The sequence below is a fragment of the Rattus rattus genome, chromosome 4 (genome assembly GCF_011064425.1).
Source record: "Rattus rattus isolate New Zealand chromosome 4, Rrattus_CSIRO_v1, whole genome shotgun sequence".
Classification (NCBI taxonomy): Eukaryota; Metazoa; Chordata; class Mammalia; order Rodentia; family Muridae; genus Rattus; species Rattus rattus.
In genome coordinates this window covers 156,772,735-156,796,838 of record NC_046157.1, presented here as the reverse complement: position 1 = coordinate 156,796,838, position 24,104 = coordinate 156,772,735, and the positions used below count along the sequence as shown (strand labels likewise).

Below are 24,104 nucleotides of genomic sequence, written 5' to 3'. Positions count from 1 at the left end.
GACTGTTCACTGCACATGTATGTTAGGACAGCACACATACTTTCTTACCTCTGGGTACACAGCGCTAGCTTTTCTCAGGACTGGAGAGTACTGGTGTGTGAGAGGCTTGTCCATTCCAAGTACCGCTAGCATGATGCATGGACCACAACGGAATCCTCTGCCTTTTCATAAAGCTCAGTTTTGGCAATACATTGTCCTTTTAAAGTCACGATCTGGAGCTCTTGGCCTGAATTATAGTTTAAAGATGGCAGCAATTACCCAGTTTGTAATGATAACTGTTCTAGGCCCTGCAATTCAGTTTAAGCACCTTGCTGAGCAGATCTGTCAATGGGACAGAGAAAATGGAGAGATATTATAAGCTTCGATTCCTGATTGGGCCCTGTGACACTTGGCACCCTAGAAGATCTTTTGCTCTTGATTTCGAGCCTTCTCTCCTGATTAAACCTCTGCCTAGCTTTTAACAATTATGGGCAGAGCATGTATCAAGTTTGATGAGTACCTTGGCTTGGAAAACAGTAGACACAAAACTGCTAAATCTGTAAGAATACTTTTTTCCTTTACTTTGTTAAAAAGCACTAGGGCAATTTTAACTGGAGTTTAAAAGGAGAATCTCAGGTCTATTAAGCTGTAAATCCTAGCAGCTGCTGTAGAGACTGGAGAAGACAAAGGAAAAAAGCCATGCCATTGTGTTAAGTCAGCATGGAGGCCAACCTCCTGGTCACAGTCAGTCATGTGACCGGAAGGCAGCTTTAGCAAAGAGTGAAACCCAACATATAAGAAAGCATTCTTAGGAAAGAGATGCAAAGAAGAAGAGAAGATTGGGCTTTTCTGAGTAATTTTGAAAACTGGACAGATTTACACAGCTGTGTGTCTACATCTCTTTAAGAGAGGGCGGGAATTCTGAGGGACAAATGTATATTATTATGCCAAAGGGTATAATTTCTCCTATGTCTTTAGCAAGGCTTGAGATGAACTCACCTTCCTGGCCAGGTGACTGATGTGCTCACCAGAATGTTAGGTCTTTGCTCAGGCCAGGCATTCAATTTTCTTGACCAGAAGTTTTTCCTTCATGTACCATTGCTACTGTGCTAATAGTCCCTCCTCTAAAAGAGTAGCCCTAAAATCGCTTAGAAAATGGGCTAAAAAGGGGAAGTAGATAACCCACTTTTTAATGGAAACCTAAGGATCCAGTTCTAAAGTACCTCGGATTGATCATCGCACTTGATAAAAACTACAGTCAAGATTGCCAGTGCAGCTAACTTCTTTTACTGGGTTTGGAGAAACTATTCATAGCTTTATAGAGTTAATAGACATCTGCACATTGATAATTGAATAGTTAAAATGTTGAGCCTTTAAAAAATAAGACTCCCATGTCAGTTGAAGATGTACAGCATTTTTGTTCTCTTGGCTTTATTAATTTCTTATTGTTATGGAACTTTAAAATGTGTAGAAAGACATCGTGCTCATAATGCACTTAAGAACTGTGTTATTGGATTTCTAGAAGGATGCACACATTCAATTATGTTTTGAAAATGTAGGTTCTGTTGACAAGAAGGGGATTAATTCATTATTTTGGTGAATTTATATATGTTCACTTGGGTGTCTAAAATCAGGAAGAGTGATATTGATCCGTTTGGGAGTGTCAAATAAGAAAATGTCAGTATCATGGCAGTGACGGACATTAAATTACTTTTAGAAAGATGATGTGCAAAATGTTTCTACTCAGAGTGGAGAGATGTTTCAAAATTGAGTAGAGACTTTTATTTGGGAGGAGCCAGGGTAGAGGCAGGGATGTTCTCTCTCCTTCCACAGATCCTCATTTCACGATTTTACCTGCTTGGTTATGATTATAAACTAGGAGATGCTGCAGCGTTTTCTCTTCTCCAATAGACTCTTGTTTTCCAGACATTCTATTTTAATCTTGCCGTTACGATTTCCTCCTAAGGTTTAGTGGCTTCAAACAGAACCTCACGTGCCTGGGAGTTTATGTACAGAAAGATGGCAAAAGACAAAACCAAACATTCTTTATCCAGAAAATGCCATAGGAAGGCCACCTGGACTCTATCTGCCTTTCTTCTTCATCACTAAATGGCATGATATCAGTATCTGGCTTATGTGATTAGTTATGATTAGTTATTAGTTATGCTGCATAGAATCCTTAGCAAAGAGCCTGATGCCTCACAAGTGCAGCTATGATGTCACCTTCACACAGGGTGACGCCATCACCTAAAACAGGTATAATAAAGAGCCACTTTAATCCTGTTGCATAGAGGATCAGAAGGAAGTCAAAGGCGCTGTGGTATTTGAAATTGCGATTCTTCCAAGGTCAGCTCAGAAGCAATTCATCTGGAATCCAATGGGTAAAACTTTAACCACAGATGCTTTAGATCTTATCAACAGTAAGTTCTGGAACTGTAACCAGGCCTTGGTCATCTACATCACAGTGATAACCATTCCCTCCACTATGCCCGCAGCTTTCTGTCTCCCTATCCAAGTTCAAATTGACCCCAACGCTTGTTTTTCTTTTGCAAAGGTTAGAAAAAGAATGTTTCAGCTACATTTATTATAAATCTTCCTGATAATGTTTTGCTTGCAGGAAGATGGGCGATAGGAGAAAAATTTTAATATCTCTTCTTGGCCCAACTTGCTTTTCTGTCACGCCTTAAAAACACTCTCACATGAGAGTAAGGATATCGTTACATAGGGATTAATATTTTAAAACCTTTTTACAAGGTGAAGGTTGGACTGAGGATTTTGAGAAAGGTTAGAAGATAGCAGGCTATCTGGAGAGCTTCCAAGCCCCTTAAGAAGCAGGTGATTCTTAAATGCCAGCCATACAAGGAAAATACTTCAGTTTAGGAACCAAGGGGGTTGGTCCTTGGTTGAATTACCAGTCATTACTGAAAACCGTAGGCCCTCTATGGACAACTTCCTTATATAACCTTTCCAGATTTCTCTCTTTCTTCAGCAAGTGAAGACTTTAATTGTCACCTTCAGGGGTCACAGGGGCATGAAAATAGGCAGTGTCTGGAAGGCTCTGATTCCCAGTTTGCCCTCCGCCAAACAGTCCCCTCACAAAATATGTTCCTGTAACCACAGGATATTAATGATGTCACCTCTTCAGTGTCTCATGACATGAGAGTAAAGGTCATAGCCTATTGTTTAGACCCAGATATGCTTTTGATCTTAGGGATATTTTAAGGCTTTGTTCTAAGTTTTCCATAAAAGAGGAAAAACCACAAGATTCACCATGTCCAGATACGCATAGATGGCTGAACATCACACTGGCAAGGGTCAGGACATCCTATTTCAATTGTCTGCCAATTTCCATAGTGAGCTCTTGTCTTCTAAAAGAAACAAATCTTGGTTATAACAAGCTAGATTATCTGTAGCTTGTTATAAAGGTAAACTGAGGCACTATAAGATTATTTCAAGAGTTTACTTGAGCCTATCATTGTTTATGAGTGAGAGAGCCCCGAATCAGAATCCCCAGGGGACATGAGGGCACTTTTGTGGGAGAATATAGAGACAGAGCAGAGCCAACATAGGTGGCTATGATCCTGCTGTTGTTATAGCTAGCCTACTCTATCAGATAGTTCTTCATGTATGTAGGTTAGAATGTCTGACTGGTCCAGCTTGAGTTCCTTCATGTCTAGTACAGGCATTAATTAATGCCACCAAAGTTTTGCTTATGCTTTCAAATCAAGATTTGGGTTGAAGCCCAACTGGTTTTGTCTGGCTTGGAGATCTTTGAGACTGGGAAATGTAATTCTATAAAAACGTTTTGATTTGATGGCTGCATGCAGATGAGGGGTGGGGACAAATGTCACAAGTCAAACATCAAAGACAAGCAGAGAAGCTACCTAGTTTCTGACACTCAGCACTTTCTTCTGATTGGCTGTTCTTCCTTGGGCAGCCCTCACATCCACTCTGAACTCCCTTCTTGCTAGATCTGTTCTGGCTCCGTTAACACTGGTCACTTGGCAGTCATCAAGGTGGGTGGCTTCACAGCTGACGAAGGCATCTAGACGTTTCCAGTGAGATGTGGGAGGAAGCATAGACAGTGACAGTCTCTAAGGCATGCTCAGTGCAGTGGACAGTGGAACCCAGGAGTCACATGGCCTAGAGAACAAAAACCTATTGGGGATTTAGTGGCAGATTTTGGAAGTAACTTTTCTTCAGAAGTCTGGAAACTCTCTTACATAGAATAAGGAAGGTCACTTCAGCAAATGGAATGCCACCGTTAATGGCCTAGAAGATGAGATGTGACCCAGAACATGCATGGTGGATGGGAGGTTCTATATGCCTTTCCAGGTGTGGCCACAGCCTGGAGAGGAGATGGGTGCAGGTGGATGGATGTTAAGGATGGCTTCTTTTGCCTTGCTGGTGAGTAATGTTTCCATAGGTGGGTAGACACTGTAAATCACTCTTACTAGTGGTCTACAGGAAATGAGAAGGGTAAGGGATGTTGAAGGAGGTGAGAAGACTACTAGATGTGGAGGGTTGAAGGCCAGCATTGAAGCTGAAGGTTACAGAGGTGACCAGTTGCCTACATTTCACATATGAACAACCTGGTATAATGTATGCACTTCTTATCCCCCTATCTTACTATCATCTGCCACCAGATGTATGCAGTTAAAAATCAATGCAGGTCTTCTATAAGCTCATCATGCCTGTAAATGCCTTTAAACCAAGGAAAGAGTTATTGAAAGGTCATCATGGTATATACTTAATACGCTGAGTATAATCAGATCATATAGAGCTAGAAGGAAACCTATCAAGACATTTGAGGTTCTTAATTAGTCTAATGGAGAGACAAAACCACACTTGGCATTGCTAATGGTGTTCCCATACTCTCTAGCATCTGGTGGCAGAACAGAGAAAGGTAACAGGGTAGCACTTAGAAAGGATTATTAGGCTTGGCTACTGTGTTACCCCTTCCGAGTGTAAACTTGTTCTCTTTCAGATATCTGTGTCTGAGAAGCCAGGGAGTCAGAGTATTCACATAAACTGCTAGTAGCACCATGCTTAGTAAAATGGTGCAGTTTGGTGAAGCGGGTCTTGGTTCCTCCAGTGGGGTTACTCAGCCGCTGTTATTTTGTTAATGTTTCTGGCTGTTTTCATGTATCTAAGTATGAGAATGGCTTTAGGTTATTGGCAACCCCTTGAATATCCTACAGATGTAGCTATTCTGACCAGCTTTGTTTGACCTCATCGAGTCCCGCCAAATGCTGTATGTCCCTTGGCAAGTTGTGTTGTAATCCTCAATTCCTGTTCGCCATCTTTGAAGGTAGAAACTATTGTTTATTTTTGTAATTCCACCACTTGGAATAGCCTATGTTAGGCATTGACCAAAACTTAAATATATAGAGACTCGGGTTCCATCAGATGCCAGTTTCTGGTTCTGTTTAGTTCCTTAACATATTTCATCAGTTGTGTGGCTTACAGCACTGGCTAGCCACTTGTTTTCTCTCAACTGCAATGGGATTAGAGGCAGAAATCATAACTCATAGGCCTTGACTTCTGTTACGAGTGTTAATTAAAATACCCAACTTCTTTACACATGATATATCTCAGCTTTGAGGAAAGTCATCTGTACACACAATAACAAACTCTATGTGAAACAGAGACCTCAGCCATCATGTCTCTGTGTGCTACTCTGGTTATGAGAGAGGTCCGGCATGATACGCTCAGGGTTAGATTAAGAATACGATAGCTATAATTGGAAGATGGGGGCCTAAGGAAGCATCCCGCACCTGGCTTGCACTCTCCTGACTCAGTCTCTGATTATTCAGCCACAACATTCTTTTCACTCAAAAATTGTGTGCACATGTGTGCGTTTGTATATTTTCTCTACTTGGATGTGGGCATAAAACAAAGATTTAGGGAGATGTGGTACACTATTCTTAATATTCTGCCTGATGATAGATTATTTTCCATTCCCCAGACACCTAACAGGTTCTACTTTTACCATATTTTCATACAAAATCTGATCACAGCAGGAAGAATAGATACCAGGATTGCTTAATACCAGATGGTGTTCCCTACTCCATATGAGAACTGAGCTATCCCTGTTTGCCACAGAAAGGCAGCTCTAGAGTCCTCAATTCTTGCTGTTGATCCAAAGAAGTGTCCTTGGTAGGCATAGAAATGAGTAGCTCAGTTAAAAGTAAAGTCTGCCAGTTCTGAGCAGAGACCCCTCAGCCAAGGTCTCTCTTGCTAAACTCCCAGAGACTGTTCTGCTCATCTGTGGAAGCTGTTACCCTGATAATCAAATTATCAATATGGGGCCAATGACTAGTACCTAGTCATCACTCTCTTGAGCCTGGCTGTCTCGTAAGGCTACTATAGTCTCATTAAATGTCACAGTTTTCATAGCCACCATCTGTTCCAGACAACCATTTGCTATACCCTTCCAGGATGCTAGCACATTTTCCATTAGGCACTTTATAAAGTCCACATTATAAGGGTTCTCTTCGGTATTAGAATGCAAGGAGAGTAGATTTTATTGCTCTTTAATTATGTTTTTCCTCCAAGGCCTTCATTGAGAAGATTCCAGTATGGTCACATGCTGGCAGTTGGTATGTGACTCCTCATATAAAACAAACGTCCCATCCTGGTGCCCTCACAACAGAACGACTATGTAAAAATTGGAGAATTTAAAATGACAGGATTAATCTTGACAATTGCTCACATTGTGGAGTGGAAAGTTCAACTCTTCCTTTAAAGAGGGTTCCTTGAAAGCTGTATTTCATATATAGCCCAGGACAGTCTCTGATGCTATAGATTGCCTACAGGCTAGATGAACTCAGCTTCTCCATAATTCAATTTGTCATTCTTGTTTGTCCCCCTTTTGCTGAGAGTTACTATTCACTCCCTCAGTCAAGTGTCAAGTCTCCTAGAGGACATCTGACCTCATTTTGTCATTCCTCCATGTAGTCATATACCCATGATGGGGAGGGATCAGGACAGCTTCTTGTTTCACCAGTTGTGAACATGGTTTTCTTTCACACTTTTGGCAGCCTCTTCCAATGTCTGCTTCAACGCCTTCAGTCCTTTGAACGGAAAGATCCCTCTTCAGGTAGAGAGCATGCTATTTGCTGACCGGAAGTTCTGGAGTAGTGGCAACAATTGGGTTTGGATACATCACACAGTTCTTTGTATTACCAAGACACTCATTTCTTCTCCATCCTCAGTAATTTCTCCCAAACCTGGGTTCTGTAGGCCTCAGTCTTGAATCTTTTCCTAGCGGATGTTACCATGACCCTAAGCCTGGCCTTGGAGCTCCACTCTGAGTTCATGGTACCCATGACTCCAACACTGGACCTGGCACATGTACTATGTATGACACTTTTGTCACATGATCACTCTAAGTGAGATATACACCTGTTATACTCCTATCCCTTTGATAATGCCAGCATCTGGCATATATGCTCAGTCAATATATATTCAATGAAGAGAAATTCACATTCACTTTGGAAGGATGGAACAGACCGAAAGAAGTTATTCAATAGATTTTACAGTTGCCTTCCCAAATGATACTTGCTGGAATCCCCATGTGAAGTGAAGGCATGGCCCCTGTGCTAGCTGGTTAGGCAGCACTGTTTGATGGAGTCCGCACTTCCTGAGGGCTTTAGCATGGACAGGGAAGAGGAAAGCTGAGTGGAAGCTTGTACATTTTGAGACTCAGATTCTGCTGCCCTTTAACAAAGTGATAATCTATGCAGGAAACTGCGTGTGAAACCGCCTACCACAGTGCACCGAACACAGTAGCTGTTTGATTTCCTAGATGACGGTGCGTGACAGTTGTCAATCCTGGCATTTCATCCTGGTCAAGACTTTTCAGTGTCTTTTTCCAGAATTCAGGTCACTGTGGGTGGTATAATTGACCAGTCCATCCTAGTGTCCACTTTGAAAACTAACCACACAACATAAAACAACTTAGCCTCCCTTCTTTCCTCCCCTTCTCTCCTCCGCCTTTTACTCTCTCCCCTTTCCTCTTCTGCCCCCCCACACTAATTTCTATCAGCTTCCTGTTTCTTATCCATTTCCTAATTTCTCCCCCATTCCTCCTATTGTATTTTTAAAGATGTTTTATTTAATACCAATACAAAGACATAATATTTTTGGATGCAATTAAGCTACCATCGCCTCCAATTATTCCCCTGTCTTCCCCTTTCCACCACCATTTCTTTTTACATCTCCTCTTACAGAAAGTACTCTGGAAAATGAGTAAGTCTGTGCCCAAGGTAGTTTTGATTTTTATGGCTGGTTGCTGTATCATTGTTGTTTATTTATTGTTGGTGCTGTTTCAGGTTAAAGGGTTTTGAAATAGTTTTGAATTATATTTATAAAATGTATATTGGGACCGCAGAGAAAAAGACTTCAGTGCTGTTGCCAGAACATGTAATTTCACAGCTGTCTTCCTTTCGAAGCATCCCCCCGTCCCCCAACCCCCTTTGTTACTTTTCATGGACTTCTAAGGCTTTTGGAATATAAGTTGTGCTTATGGAGGTTTGGTTTTGTAGACAAACTTCCAATGAACGGATCTTTGGGACACAATATAATAGCCACTGGCAGACAAACTAGACTCCATTTCCATCTCGGTCTTCCCTCTTTTTACTCTTCACCTTTATCTCCCCATATGAGTAACTTATGGGTTGTAGTTGAGGCTTCTCCACTGGGCTAGCGTCCTCACCAGGTATCTCTGAAAGATCCAGGACAGAAAAGACCAACAAACGCAAGCAGTTGGCAAAGAGTCATAGCAGTAAAATCAAGAGAACCACCTGGGGAGTCACGTATGAAGTGCCCGTCACATAGGCTTCTTTGCCATACAACCAGCCTGATCTTCGGAATGTCCATTTAGTGGGAGAGACTCACCTTCTCCGCATTGGCATTTACCTGAGTTGTAACCAGTAAGGAGACCTGTAGGGTGCCTCTGCTGGGAAACAAATTGCTCTTGCCTGGCTCTCTGTTCAGTAGAAGAGACACCTTGGGAGAATCGCTGATGTGACCTCATCTCTTCTTGTGAGAAGGCAGCATTTTCCATTAAAGAAACAGAACTTTTGAAAACTATTCAGTAAAAAGATCATGATTTTTTCTAATGTTCCAAGCTGACTTCCAACATTATTTAATTATACTCACTCGTCTGACGTAACGCCATGCAAAATATGAATGGGAACCAGTTCTCTGGCATTCAGGTCCTCATAGACAGCAGCTCTTTACAAGCTGTGGGAGTTGTATGTATTCTGGTCACTCTTCTACCAAGGGACCCACAGCCTTCCACCTCAGCATAGTTGACCTTGATAATTGTACCTTAACTCTGAGGAAGAAAGAACTTTGCGTTGCTAATTGCCCTTTAATTCTTTTGCAAACACGTGGCTCAGCAGGAAACCTTTGTCCCATTTCTGTGGCTTATAGCATAGCGATCTTAAATCTCCTCTGCTCCTCCCTGGCATTTAGCGAGTCAGGGGTGGGAGGGTAGAAAAGCCAGTGCATTACTATGTGTATATTTCCTATGTGTATGATCTCAAATACCTTTTCAACATCTCTCTGGAAAATTAAAACGACCCAGAGAGGGTGGAGGGAATAGAAGAAGAAGGGAGGGAAAAGGAGGGGAAGAAGAAGGGGGAATGGAAGGGAAGGAGAGGGAGGGGGAGAGCCCTACCAGTCTATAGAATCTACAATATCATTTTAGCTAGATTTTAATTCCCTAGTGATATTTCTAATACAACCTTTAGGTGTTTTACTTGCAAGATTGGCTTTTGTTCCTAGATAATTGTAGCTGCCACAGTGCAGAGCATTTTCTCCCTAAGATTGAAAGCTGTTTTTATTGTGTACCTGTAATTCAATGAAGCAAAAAGACAAAGGCTTCTTCGCAGGGGGAAGGCACGCTGGACAGAGCCAAAGATGAAAAATGAATGCTTTTATTAACTTTGCTTTATGCTGGGTTGAAAGGTTTGTCTGTTTCTGGGGTTGCCACAGCAGCATTCAACATATTTCAAGGTCAGCAAAAAATAATTTCTGTGAGTTATAATAAAGCTGTGTATATTGTTTTTTTTTTTACTTGGAAGAAAACTTAGAAAAATGCTGTTAGGAAAAAGTTGATAATTTCATTTTGAAATAAATAACTTTGTCTCCTAGGGCCGTATGAGGACCAGGTAATTCTGTGTCTCTTTTCTTTACCATTCGGAATGAAATATCAGAAAATTAGGTCTCTAATATTAGAGTATATCAGAGTATACACCATTAGGGATATTGAGATAAAATTATTTTAATCATACTGGCATGACAATTTGTCAAACTAGAAATTGATTTTAGCAAGAAATATGTGAGCAACTCGATTACCAGATTGCTTGCTGGCTGTATTGGGAAGAGGCAAAAGGCACATCAAGCAAAAATGATTAATTTAGTTCTGGGCTGTAATCACAGAGGAATTGCTTTTCATTTTTTTTAAAGGAGACTCATTTATGCTACATTATATTGAGGCTTTATTGATGTGCTTGCTAGATTCTGCATTTCCTAAAGACAGACCACTTAGTCATATAGATTGCTGCTCTTTGAAGAGAGATATGTTCAGACGACAGGTAGGTAGTACACCCGATGAGAAGCAGTATCTGTCATCTGTGGCTATGGTACAACTGTATAACAGATCATCCCAATCTCACTAACTCACTATGTAGCAATATCCTGTATATATATATATATATATATATATATATATATATATATATATATAGAGAGAGAGAGAGAGAGAGAGAGAGAGAGAGAGAGTGAGAGATTATCTGGGGGCGTGGGTGAGAGAGTGTCTCAGAGTTAGGCCTTCAATGCTGTGTCACAGCACTACCGTTGTTTAAGTAGTCTGGCTTAAGTAGCTTTGAGTAAGATGACTGATTAGCCACAGAGCAGTGTCCATGTGTACAGCCATCATAGCCGTTGATGGATTAACTTTTAGCTGGAATTCTAAATTTTGGGGGTTTGCAGACTAGCTCTACCCAACCAGTAGGGTCCAGTTAGAAAAGGGGCCCAGTCTCAGAGCCTTGCTTCTGTCTAAAGCAACAGACACCCACCTTGTAAGATTAGGTCCTAGCTGAATGCCAAATGTGGAAATGTTTGCCGACGTCTAAAACAACAAAGTTCTGTGGCTGAGAAAGATCAAAATCTATGTCTGAGGTTATGTTCTTAGACTGATTAGAAAAGGATCAGGTGATAGATTCGTGTTTCTTTCTTTTTTCAGTCAAGGGCAGTATGACCATCAGTTTATCAAATGATGTGTTTTGTATATAATATATATACATATATATATATACACTATATGTATATATATACACACATACATATAGATAGTTTAAAGAATAGCTTTATTAGTTTCTTTTGTTTGGAGGGGGCTAGGCTTGAACAGAGAACCTTACGCAGCTAAAGATACGCTCTACCACCAAGCTCAATCTGTAGTTTTATTTTGACTTTCAGGTATAGTTGTGGTCCTAGCAACTATTCAAGGAAAATATAGAGCATATGTTACATTTTTAGTTGTAGCTAAAAGCAGGCTTCTTATTTGGAAGGTAAGGGGTTAACTTCTGTTGGATTTGGGGGGGGGGAATTCTCAGGGCTGGTTGTCCCTCCTGTGGAGATAGTCCAAAAGGCCTAGGTGACACCAGAAGCTTCTAGGAGCTCTTGGCTCTGGCTTACAGGATGTAGTGGAAAAGGGATGCCTTTCACTTGAAGAAGCAAGGACTTTGCCCATTTCATTCACAATGCCTCCGATATGCCATCAGCAGCCTGCAGTGGTGCTGGTGCAAGATAAATGTTTGCTTTCAGATGACCAAAGGCTTGTTTTGCTTTCTCTGCTCACCTGGAATATTTACGTTTTCTGAATTCACAGATTTTTAAGACTCATTTTGTGGACTTCAGTCAACCATTTTCTCTAATAGATGTAAAAATTCAGATAAGAAATAAAATTATCTGGGAAAAAGTCATTCCTAAAAGCAACAGAACTTAATATTTCAGCCAAACTTCTGTGCCTATTATGAATTTAAATATGTATTCTCTTTCCTTGCAGATGCTTTAATTGACAGAAATGTGGGTTCCATCCACAATGGTTCTATTATGTTTAGATTTACAAATATTCTGTTAGATTCGTGTGCACCAGACTTCTGCTGCTTGAAGTCATTGCTAACTAAAGCACCACTTTAAAGTGTTTTAACAGCACTTACATTTGAAACACAGGAAAGAAGAAAAGTGATTGAAACAAAGCTATGTTTTAGCACTAAAGTTATTTATTGAACCTATTTCTACACACACACATACACACACACACACACACACACTTTCAAATGGTTTCAAATTAAAACTTGACTTGCTTTCACTGTTCTGAGCTCACTATCAACATTTGCAGAGAGCCGACTGCTGGAAGTTTAATTGAACGTCTTTTCCTTTTACACTAAGTTGAGGCTAGGTAGCCTCTGGGTAATTTCAGACCGGGTTTATCTCCCTGCCTAAAATGAGCACTACCTCCAGGTAAAGATAGATGATGAATTACCAAGTAAATTTAATTCATGTATGAGGGCTTCTGGGGAGAAAATGGACCAACGTGTAAAACTGTCTTAAAAGCAGTCAGTGTCTTATCCATCTCAATTTGTTGAGAAGAATTCTCTGCAGGCTAAGGCCCGTGTGACAGTCATTAGATGGGAAGGTCCTTGGTAGCAAAAGAGATCGCCAATCAGCTCCCTGGAGGAGTGGGAGCTGTTATGAGGTCTTATTGCTGGCAAATTGGTTAAAATGGGACCCTTTAAAATTGAATACTTAATGTCAGGGTTTTATTCTAAATTCATTACTATAAAGATACCTGAAATTCCTTTGCCTTAATATTCAGATATCTGTGTGTGAATTTTTCTGGGACTCACAAGAAGGCGACTTTTGACCATCCTTCCGAGACACTCTATCTTTGAAGTCCACATCTATGTGGCAGTGTTATTACGTGCATGAGCTTGTTTACTTCTTTGCCTGAGGACTTGGGCATCATGATGTTATTTAACCACATCAGGGAAATTGGGAAGAAGGATGAGGAAGGGGAGTATTTCCCAACATCTTTGGATGGGAGGGCACAGAAAGGTAAAAATGTATGGGACTCTGAGTTCATGTTGCTTTGTCTTTCTGCTGAGTCTGATCAGTAAAGTATGTTCTATACATGAATGCTAGGCTTTCCTGAGGGAGACACGTGATCAAACCCTGGTTGTAGATAGTAAGTTAAATGAATTGAGGTCATGTTGTAAGTGGAACATATTACTTGTTAAATGGACTGTATGGTATGAAGGAAGAGAACGGAAGTCTCTTGAAGGATTCATACTGAACTGTAAAGCTAGGCTACACTGGTTTGTGACAGAGGAATAATAAGATAACATACTATATATATGTATATATTCTATATATTATATTGTACATCATACATTATATATGTGTGTGTCTGCATACACACATATATCTATATCTATATATATCACATACACGTATTCACATGTGCATACAATGGAATATTTTTCGTGAACAGACTAATGCTTGCAGGAAAATGAATGCAGCTGGAGAACCCTGTTAAGTAAAATAACCAGGTATAAGAAAGATGAAAGTCATGTTTGCTTTCATTTGTGGTTCCTAACTTTCATATAGACTGGTAAAATTGTGGGTGTATGTTTATATAACATGAGTGCATGTAAAAGGGATTTGGTGTCATCCACATGTAGTCTCAGTACTGGGGAGGAAGAGATAAGAGGGTGCCTCTGTTTGCTGGCCAGCCAGCCTAGCCTAATTAGTAACTACAGCAGGAGAAGCTGTCACAGTAGGAGAAGCTGCATCAAGAAATAGCAAGTGAGAAAGATACTTGACATCAACCACTGGGGTCTACACATAGGCCCTCACATGTGCATATACATACACACAGTGCACAAGCATATACTTTATGATTTAATAATAATAAACAGCCAGAAACCACAGTGCCCTAAAGCCATTGTTATCAACTCCCCTTATTCTGCATGTTTATCACTTTTAATGAGCTAAAATTTGTTCTACTAACTTTTCATCCTTTTTGTTTTCACCAAAGTTTATGGAGAACTTCCTTTCTGTACAGTCAGAAGAAGAAAAGCAAAGGGTTTCACACCTAAATGGTCACAGAGGCTAAAAATCCCACAGAACCCACTGATCTCAAGAGGGGACATTTTGTGGCAAGATTCCTAATAGCCATACTCTTTTGTCTCTGTGGTGACTTGTGCAGGTATGCTGTGTACATACACCAGCATACATACACATAAGCACCCACTATGCACAGGGGCAGTGCTTACGGAGCGGGGCCATAGCTTCATTGGATCTTTCCAAATATACTAACATTTGACAGCTACTCAAAGGCAATATTGATAAGGACCCATGATGCATTTCAACAGAGCCCCCTCTTCAGATATGTGCAGTCAGCATGTCTGCACTCATGAGGGACTCGCAGTGACTACAACCTTGAGTCTTCTGTGTGCATTGTGGGACCCTGTTGGAGAGCCTGTCCATCCATTTTGACAACCAGAGAATTCTCCAGGGTTTTGTTCTGTCATGGTCCTCGTTAGACATTGTGATGTGAGAGATGTGCTTTCTCAGGGGATAAGGATGATGTGCTATTGCTTGTCTGCCTGGAGTCTTACAGCCTCTTCTGATATTGCTTCAGGGACCACAACAGAGGAGACCCTGAAAACTAGGATCATTTATGTTGGAGGAAATTTTATAGACAGATGGCTTTACTGTCTGGGAATGGTTCTGTAGTTTCTTCTGTGATCAGTATGTGTAGGCTTTTGACTACATGGAGTTCATTATAAATATGAGAGACATGGAGATGTGAATGTCTATATCTAAATCCATATATGCATGTAAATTGACACAAACTTCCCCTAAGGGAATAGTGAACTAAAATAGTTCTTAGAGTACAACATGGTGCTTCTGGGGAAACATGGCTTAACACCACGGCTCTGTGGCGATACAGCAAACATTTTTAGAGTTGTATGTGTTCTGTGTATATGGTTTTTGTGTGATTTCCCCCTCTGAATTAAGAATAGCACAAAGACAGAGAGGATTTTCTGATGTGAGTGCAGTGGGATTACTGATTGGCTAAACTTCTAAAAAAGATTACAGCATGACTCCCGTGCGATAGTAAATTCCTGGTTACCTGGTTTCTAGCACTCAGCGGCTCGGTTGTCAGAACCCACTGGGGGAATGATCTTTTTATGGTGCGTTTCTGCTCCTTTGCTTTTACTGCCTTGCAATTCACATAAATTCAGGCTTTTGACCAGGACTGCCATTACCGACGGTTTTCTTTTTCATCGTTCTGGACATTGTGGGCAATCGAAGGAGATGTAAAACAAAACGAAATACCAACATTGGAAGGAACATATAAACCTGGAAATAGAAGACTGAGAAATTGGGCCATTTACAAAGGAAGCAATGTGGATCGCCAAAAAGCACCCCAAACCACACCATCTTATTGACAACTAAAACAATAGCAGGATAATAGTTTCTATTTGTCAAGTTAGTGGAGGCGGTAACAATGGCAGCTACCCTGAAAAGAGTCTGGTACCTGGGAAGACTCTCATATGTAGTTACCAAATATGGCATGGAGTAGATGTCCCTGAAGGGCAATTAAATTTACATATCAATATCTTAAGCATTTTAATGTTCATTGCTACAGCAACATTGCTCCTAAAAATTTGCCATAGGCAGAGTGTAGTTTTGTGTTGCTCAACACCTTGAGAATCTAAATGAAACTAATGAATCTGCTCTTGGAAAAATTCAAGCACGTGATGCAACGGAATGTGCATGTAATTTCTCTCGTTGCTTAGTGATCGACAAACTCCAGCAAAATGATAATTCCTCACAGTGCACACATCCCTTTTCATTGTTCCTACCGCACAGAATAATCTTACTTTGGCAATTGGAAGAGATCCAAAGCTCTGGGTACCTCCATATTTAATAGATTTCATAAGAAAATTGTGTCCTGATGTATTGTATAGCATTATATTTTTATTTATTTACTTTAAAAAGTTGAGACAGGTAGCAGAACTCTCTATGTATTAGAGGACTTTCCACTCGTAGTCTTTCTACCTCTACCTCCTGAAAAGACTGGGATTGTAAACTAGGCATGTATAACCACAAACTAACATACTTCATCTGAACAGAAAAGGAAAAATGGTGGTCAAGATCCCCTCTACTGTCCGGATGAGTCTTATCAGTGCCTTTAACCTGAAGGTCCTCATTTTTTCTCTTTTTCTTTATAGTTTTGAAGCTTAAGCAATGTCCTTGTGGCCGTTTTCTCGGTTTTGATAGAACAACTCAATGGAAGAAAGATATATTTTGTTTCATCGTTTCTGCCCTTCATATCAGGAAGGGCATGGTGTTGGGGGGCAGCTTGGTTTATGGTGCCAGGAGCATTTTTGTGTTGGCTCTTCATCAGGCAGCGGTTGGGGAGTAGAGACAGCTAGGCGGGAACTTAGGAGTACATTCCAGAGTTCTACCTGACACTCTGCACAGCCTTAAAAATAGTGCTACAATGTCTGGAACTAACACCGTGAACATGAGACTTTGGGGGACCCTGCAGCGCCACAGCACAGCACACTCACCTCCCCCAGCTCTGTTGGTTGTGCTTTTCGTTGATCAAGTTTGGGTGACTGACAGGCAGGGAGGGCATCTTCGAAGCATCTGTTCCTGTATCATTTGGCTGGAGTCAAATTGCCCCCTGTAAATGTATCTCTCTATTTGTAATTGCTAAGTGACTCTTGGGGAAGTGGCTCTGTGGCTATCTATCATCTCATGAAACAGCCATTCCTAGTTTTAACACCTACTGACAGTTTTTAACTGAAAGGTGTATATAGTGTAGCTGCCACATTATGGCTTTGTAAATTTCATCACCTTCGCTCCCTTCATTAGATATCACGAGAGGCTCTCTCTCCTTTACATTTCTTCATTCATTCATGTAAATAAAAACAGACTCTGATTCTCATTGTAATACTTGGCACCACTATCATTAATATCAATCGCCAGACAGCCCTTAGTTGGTCAATAGGATTTGTCACCAAATGCCCTTCAGACATCCTATTGTTATTCCATTTTCTACTCTCTGGCACAGTTCTGAAATGGTGTCCGATTTTTAACTGTCAGGCTTGGAACCAGTGTTTTCCAGTAAAGCTGGTGACTGTGAGCATGCCACTGTTCACAGGCAGCTGGACACAGCTAAGAGCATGTGTACATGTATGTATGCAATCATGTGCACAAAATCGACTTGTGTGTTGGTACCAGCATCTGTACATTGAAAGCCATGGATTTTAATGACTTAAATGTCCCCAGGAATGTCCCAGGGCTCTGTTAGCCTTTTGCCTCTCCACACTGACTTCTAACAGTGGGAAACCCAGTTCTTCACATTTGCTATTTTAAACTTGCAGCTCTGGCAATCATGAAGTAGGTCTAGGATCACACATCTACAGCACTTTGTAAGGCAGCACACAGCAAATAGAACTCCACAGCACCTTGTAGTTTCTCTTGCTCAAGGACAGAGTGTTGGGCTACTCGAAGGAGACATCACTTGAGGGATTTGTCCCCTTCTCTCTGGTTGTATACTTCCTTAGCAGCACAGGGAGACTGCCCCACTTTTCACTTTATTCCATTTTGAATTATTTCTCTCCATTCCGGTTGCCTGTATTAATCTCAGTTTCCCTGATTCAAGAAACCACAACTGTGTAGAATGATGTTTTAAAAACTCATTTCCCCAAGCGTGTGCTCTGTTCTCACATAACCATGAGATTTAAATCCTATTACCAGTCATCCACTGTTGGAAACCAGTCCCTGTTCTTTCTGGGTTTCCTTTTTCCAACTGAGCAAATTCATAAAACTATGAGCCCTTACTTCATCTTCTTCTTGTACAAAGCAGTAACTTAGTTTGCTTTGGTTCCCACTACAATATAGCCCATAAGCTCTTCCCTGTGAATAAATTCTTCTTTTTATAGTATACTATAGTGGATCTAATCTATTTTTGTAATAGTATCTTAGAGGGCCGCCCTGTAACTTACCAAACTGCTTTGTTTTGTAAGAGCATGTAGGTTTTTATGTGTTTTATAATCATAAGTAGTAATACAATGCATAAAGTTGTGGTGCATTTTTATATGGATGCAATATCTATGGTAAATTTCTAGATGTGGCAATGCAAACACAGAAGGAAGAAGCGAATTACACATGAACAATTCCATTCTAAAGTGTCACACCAGCGTGCAATCCAGTCATCAAAAAATGAGAGTGACTGCTTCATTCTATTCTTGCCACCAAGAAAGAGAGTGAGGGGGAGTTTATGGGAGGGTCTGGAGGGAGGAAAAGAAGGGGGGCATGATGTTATTTGTTGTATTAAATATTAAATCTTGATTGGGTGTTTCTACCCCATCTTTGATCATTCAGTTCGCAGATAAAAGATACAGAACCTTGGTATTTATAATAAGCCTTTAAATCACTAGAAAGGGGCAGATATCTGCCCTCTATGCTATTATACCTACTTCCCTGACAATAACCCAGAGATATGACTTCTGTCTGGGCTACTGTTGCTCCAACTGGCCAGTCCTCATGGCCAGTTCTCTTGATCCCTTATCCCATAGTGTGCTCTCTTCTCTCCACCTTCTCCCTTCTCTCGTCTCATGGCCCTACCTCTGACCCCAAGTCTGGGGACCAGAACCTCACCTACCTCTCTTCTGCCCAGCTTTAGGCTGTGGGCATCTTTATTCAGCCAATAGTTTTAAATTAAGGAGCAAGGTTAACAATATCACTTGGTGTATATGAGGATTTCTTCTGGGGGCCGTATTTAGCATTAGAATACATAGAAAAAGACCACACCTCAACGGTAACTATACTTCCCAAATAAAAGACAATTCTTTGAAAGATTAAAATCAGGAAGGTAATAGAAAACGGAAAGACCAAGTGAAATGTGCTTTTTACAATATGTCTACTCCATCTTCTGTGATATTCTGTGAGACGTAGGTATAAGGGTTGTATTATAGATACATCCATAGGTGTTGGGACCACCACGGTTCTCTGTTCTCTGTATTTTGACCAACTGTGGATTTCATATACTGTCTCCTCCTGTTGCAAAAGGAAGCTTCTTTGAGAAGGAATGGGGGCTTTACTGGTCTGGGTAGAAAGATAAGCATTTAGGAATTATATTGCTTTAGGATGCTGACAGTAGTAGGCTCTCCTTTAAGCAAAAGACCTTGTTTTGAAAAAAAGGAATAAAAGATCAAGGTAAAACAAAACAAAAGCAGATTCCAGTGGAACTTTGTGTCAAGGTTTTCATTTCAACTTGTCTTTACTGCTCTGTAGGACAAGGCCATTCAGGGTTGTTCAACCTCTCCCTTTATGTCTACCTCCATAGAACACCTACGGAGAGCTGTGGCCCTGTAAACACTTACCCTGTATCTGTCCCTTCTCACACAATGTTGTACATTGACAGTCTTTTCAAACATCTAGTGCTTTCTAGGCTCTACTTCCAATGAGCTGTGCACCAAGGAAAATAGGCTGAAAAATGCTCCAAGGACTGAAATTGGGGGCATTATTCACCTACCACTGTCCCTGTTCCCTGAAAACACTCTTCAGGGTTCTTCTCAAGCGGTCTTCTTGGTATTGATTTATCATTAAGGGAATGTTCTCATGTGACCATTTGGGGGTATACAGCAGACTTCTGAACTTCAGTCACCCTCAATATACCCAGCTATTGAGAAAGCAAGAGTGAGTCAACAGACTTGTCATAACATAAATTGTTCCTGTGCCACTGGGTGGCTCAATCCTGGGTCTCACCATCCTGAGGTGAGCTCTCCAGATGGGGACCTGGGGAGAGAATGTGGGCTTCAGTGTGGTATCATTTTTATTAAGTGCCTTTGTCTTCAGGGAGCATACTTCAATGCCCTTTAGATAAATTGCTTCCGTCTCAGATAATAACAGTGACAATATTTCCAAGCTTCACATAGCCAAGATCCAAATGACAGGAAAAAAATTGCACATTGGGATTGCTTGGTAAGTGCAAGATAGGATGTAATAATCTCATCTTTCTGCTTTATTGAAACGAGTTAATGTAACATGGATAAAAGAAGCAAATTTGTCAGTTAAACATGTAATAGTGAGATATATGCTAAACAGAAGTTTTACACACATGTACATGTTTTATATATAAATATAAGTATATGTTTATATATACACACATTCATGTGTGTCCTATTTTTAACTTCAATGAAATACCTATTGAAGTTAAAAATAGAACTTAATTATTCCTGGATATAAAGTCTTATTTAGTTTACTATCTCTATAGTATACATTTACATTTTACAAAGACAATTGATTTCTCAGGAAAGTTCCTATAAATGTGTTTTTAGGTTTTGTCAATAGACCTCATGAAAATGTTGATGCATTCAAATATTCCTGATATCTGTGACCACAGGAAAGATTACTGAAATATTACTCAACCTGACCTTGAGCATAAATCTGCTACAGAAAATATGCACTTGAGAAAAACGTACTGTTTGTTTTTTAGCATTCTTGGTACTGTTATAGACCTTATCCTGATTAATTAGGCAGATTCCTCGAGGGGTGGTAGTCTTGTAAGAAATGGCACCAGACCTATCTTCCTTGTGAATATTGTTTAGATCAGTGGTTTCTACTCTGATTAATGATAGGTCCACATTTTCTATCTTATGTGCTATACCTTAAACTATTTCCTTCCCCCTCAAACCTCAACATGTAAGCGAAATTTATTATTTGATATATATTTTTTCATGCCACAGGAAAGATGCTGTCAGCAAACACTTTTGAAAGCTTTTTTTTTGAAACATTAACAAACAGTTCATAGATCAATCCCCTCCTTTTACTACTTTGCTGAGTTTTTCTGGGATCCAGGAAGACTGAATGGAGGCTTCTCAACCCCATGGAGGCTGATACCTAAACCAGGCAAGGCCTTTGGGGACCTGCTGGCAGGCTGACCCCTGACTGAAGGGATCGTCAATGAGAGGATTGATTGTTTACAGTAGATAGTGGCAAGGGGTCTGAATCTTACTGTCCAAACTTAAGTCCTGGCCCCCAGCTAGCTTGGACAAATTATTTCATCTCTCAGGAGTCCCTTAGTCTATAGAAATAGCATAATCATAAAATTTGCATGTGGGATCATAATGAAGGGTCATAATCTGTATAAACATTTCACCAAGAACCATAGAGAAAGGAAGCCCCGAGTAACGGTCACCATCTACGGTCCAATCACAGTTGCTGCTTTTGAGTCTTAGCATTCCGGAATTCATTTCAGTCACTTCCTGTCTGTCTTCACTTGCCATTGTTCTAGAATCTGCCATGCTTATATATTATTTTGTAAAGAAAACAAACGTCTGTGGTTTTCACTAAGAACACCGTTACCTTTTTTTTTTTTTCTTTTTTTTTTTCTTTTTTTCGGAGCTGGGGACTGAACCCAGGGCCTTGCGCTTCCTAGGCAAGCGCTCTACCACTGAGCTAAATCCCCAACACACCGTCACCTTTTAATTATTCCTTTGTATATGAGAGCACATGATGCATGTTCATCAGGAGCGGATCTTGCCATTTAGGATGTTTGGCGTGACTACTCCGGTCCTCAGTGTCCAGTGGAGATTCGCTTCTCTTTGACCAGCAAGACGAGAGAAGATTCAAGCTGCGGTCATAAACGGTGCCCGTGTTTTCTCATTTCCGGTTCTCTGAAGTATGCCGGTAGACATCCAGGGCAGCAAAGGAGTCTCCCTGCAGCTTTTGACCCAGGGTTAACAGTGCCTCTTGTTTTTCTCATCTTCTGTCTTGTAGCCCAAAGGCTATGAGACTCTCCAGCTACGTTTTCTCCACCTTCTGCACCTCCTGGACTATTTTATATCAGCCAGAGAAAGGCAGCCTCCTACAGAGCATGAAAGAAGAACACGCTCTTTCATATCCCAAGAGAAGCTTCTAGAGAGCTTTTGTTCTCAGTGGGCCATTTTGTTTTATTTTATCTTATTTCATTTTATTTATTTATTTATTTATTTTTTTGAGAATTCCAGAAGTACACTGGATGGATGCCCAGCTTATAAAGCCAAGCTCCTGATCTTTGGAAAGCCCTTGGTTGCCAGTATGTGTGAGCTCTAAACCAATGATCCTTCCACCTTGTATCCTTGTCAAGGGTTCAGGTCACCACCATTCTCATTACATGAAGTCTAGAGAGAACGGAGCAGGTTCTAAGCAGGATGAAATGTGGACTGGCTGTTAGGAGAAATGGTGTTGGTGGCAATGAGGACCGACCTCAGAAACCCTGGCTTGTTTAGCCACAGCTGAGCAGGAATTCCTGAATGGACAGCTCATTCTTGAGGAGGGGTTCCAAGGACAAAGGCTCTGTGGATCTGATGCTGTCGGCACTGTGGACATGCTGTGGGTCCCTCGCACATGCAGCCTGAGTTCTGTTCTGTGCTGCAAATGTCCTCGGATAATTGGGATGGTATAAAGCTCACTGACACTCACTGCACACACCATTTGGAGTATGAGTTTATGACAGCAAATAACACATGGGGGCAGGTTTTCCTTTCTCTGCTATTTGTTTATTGCTCTTAGAGAGAATTGTTTACACACACACACACACACACACACACACACACACACACACACACACACTTTTTTTCCCTACGCCTGTCTTTTTGACCACAGAAAAGATGCTGATGTTTACATACTGAGGCCAGCTCTTACTCTGCCTGAAGCCTGCCCTTGTCATTTTATGTCTATTTATTACTTCCGGGAAGTAAAGAACTAACAAAAGCACAAAAGCAAGGAAGCAAGAGCGAAAAAATCTGTGTCCCAGTTTGGGCAGTTAGTGACCTGTTTTGAAATTTGAATATTTTTGTAACTTAAGCAGCCCCAGAAGATTGCCCCTATAATGGACAGGTCTTAGAAGGAACAAATCCACGAAGGAAACGTTCACTTCTCTCATCCTTTCCCTCTCTCCCTCATCATGTGTATCTGTCACTGTTTCACGGCCTTGGTGGTGGTGGGACTTCCCGAGGTACCACACACTCACTGAGCCTGGCGTTCTCAGTGTCCTGTAGCCGAGAGGCTGGCAAGCCTCCCACGGAGGGTATCTAGGCTAGAGATGTTTTGCCTCAACAGATGCAGATGTACACACAGGCAGTGCTCCATGCTCTAAGGGATCTGCTTGCCAACACCTAGCTACTTCTTGACCCAGTGTACACAGGGTGTGTGGTTGCATGCACAATGTCATTCAGTTTTGGGCACTTTGAGAAAATGATTCTATTTTTTTAATTCTTTAAATTTATAGATTATAGCTATATATCTTCACAGGGTGCAGGAAAATTGCTTGTACATGCCTACACTGTGCAGCTATAAGATATGTATTAATATTCCAGACATTTAACATTTATTACTTTTTCCAAGATGAGAATATTCAAAATCCCATCTTTGAGCTATTTTGGGTTATCTGATGCAATACAGCTGGCTGCACTCTCTGCTCTATATAGTGGTATGGAGGGGTACTTGATTTATCCTCTCTGGCAGTCACTTTGGACAGGTTAACCATGATCTCCACTCTTCTACTCCCCAGATCTCCGCAGCTGATTATCCTGCTCTCTCTTTCTGTAAGCTCGGCCCTTTTAGATTCCATATTCTTGTCATTTGTGAGAGCTTCCAAATAAGAATAACGTCTTTATTTTAAAGCATCTTGGCATATATGGATCTGGAAAAGAATTCTTTTACAAAAGTGCCAGACAATTGAATCTTCTTAATCATTTGGAAAGACTAATTTCATCTAAGATGTGATGAACAGGATAGCGATGATGAACACTTGGAGGGACGACACCTGCAAATGGGGATATCTCTCATCTAATAGAAAAAAAAATGTTGAACAGAAATTCAGACTCTTTTAAGCTCAGTGCCTCACAGATCACTAAGACTTGCTGACACGTCTAAAGTTTTATGACAAAGTGTGTCCCTGGTGCTGCTCTCTGAATGACTCTGGGTCTGTCTCCTGTCTAGATCTAAGATCTAAGTTTTGAACTTTGGACAGAGTTAGT

At 40.8% G+C, this 24,104-nt stretch overlaps 1 protein-coding gene across 1 annotated transcript in view; it reads left to right on the top strand.

The window, feature by feature from the left end:
* Positions 1-24,104, top strand: part of Pid1 (phosphotyrosine interaction domain containing 1) — a 225,533-nt gene that overhangs the window by 194,649 nt on the left and 6,780 nt on the right. The window lies entirely within an intron of this gene.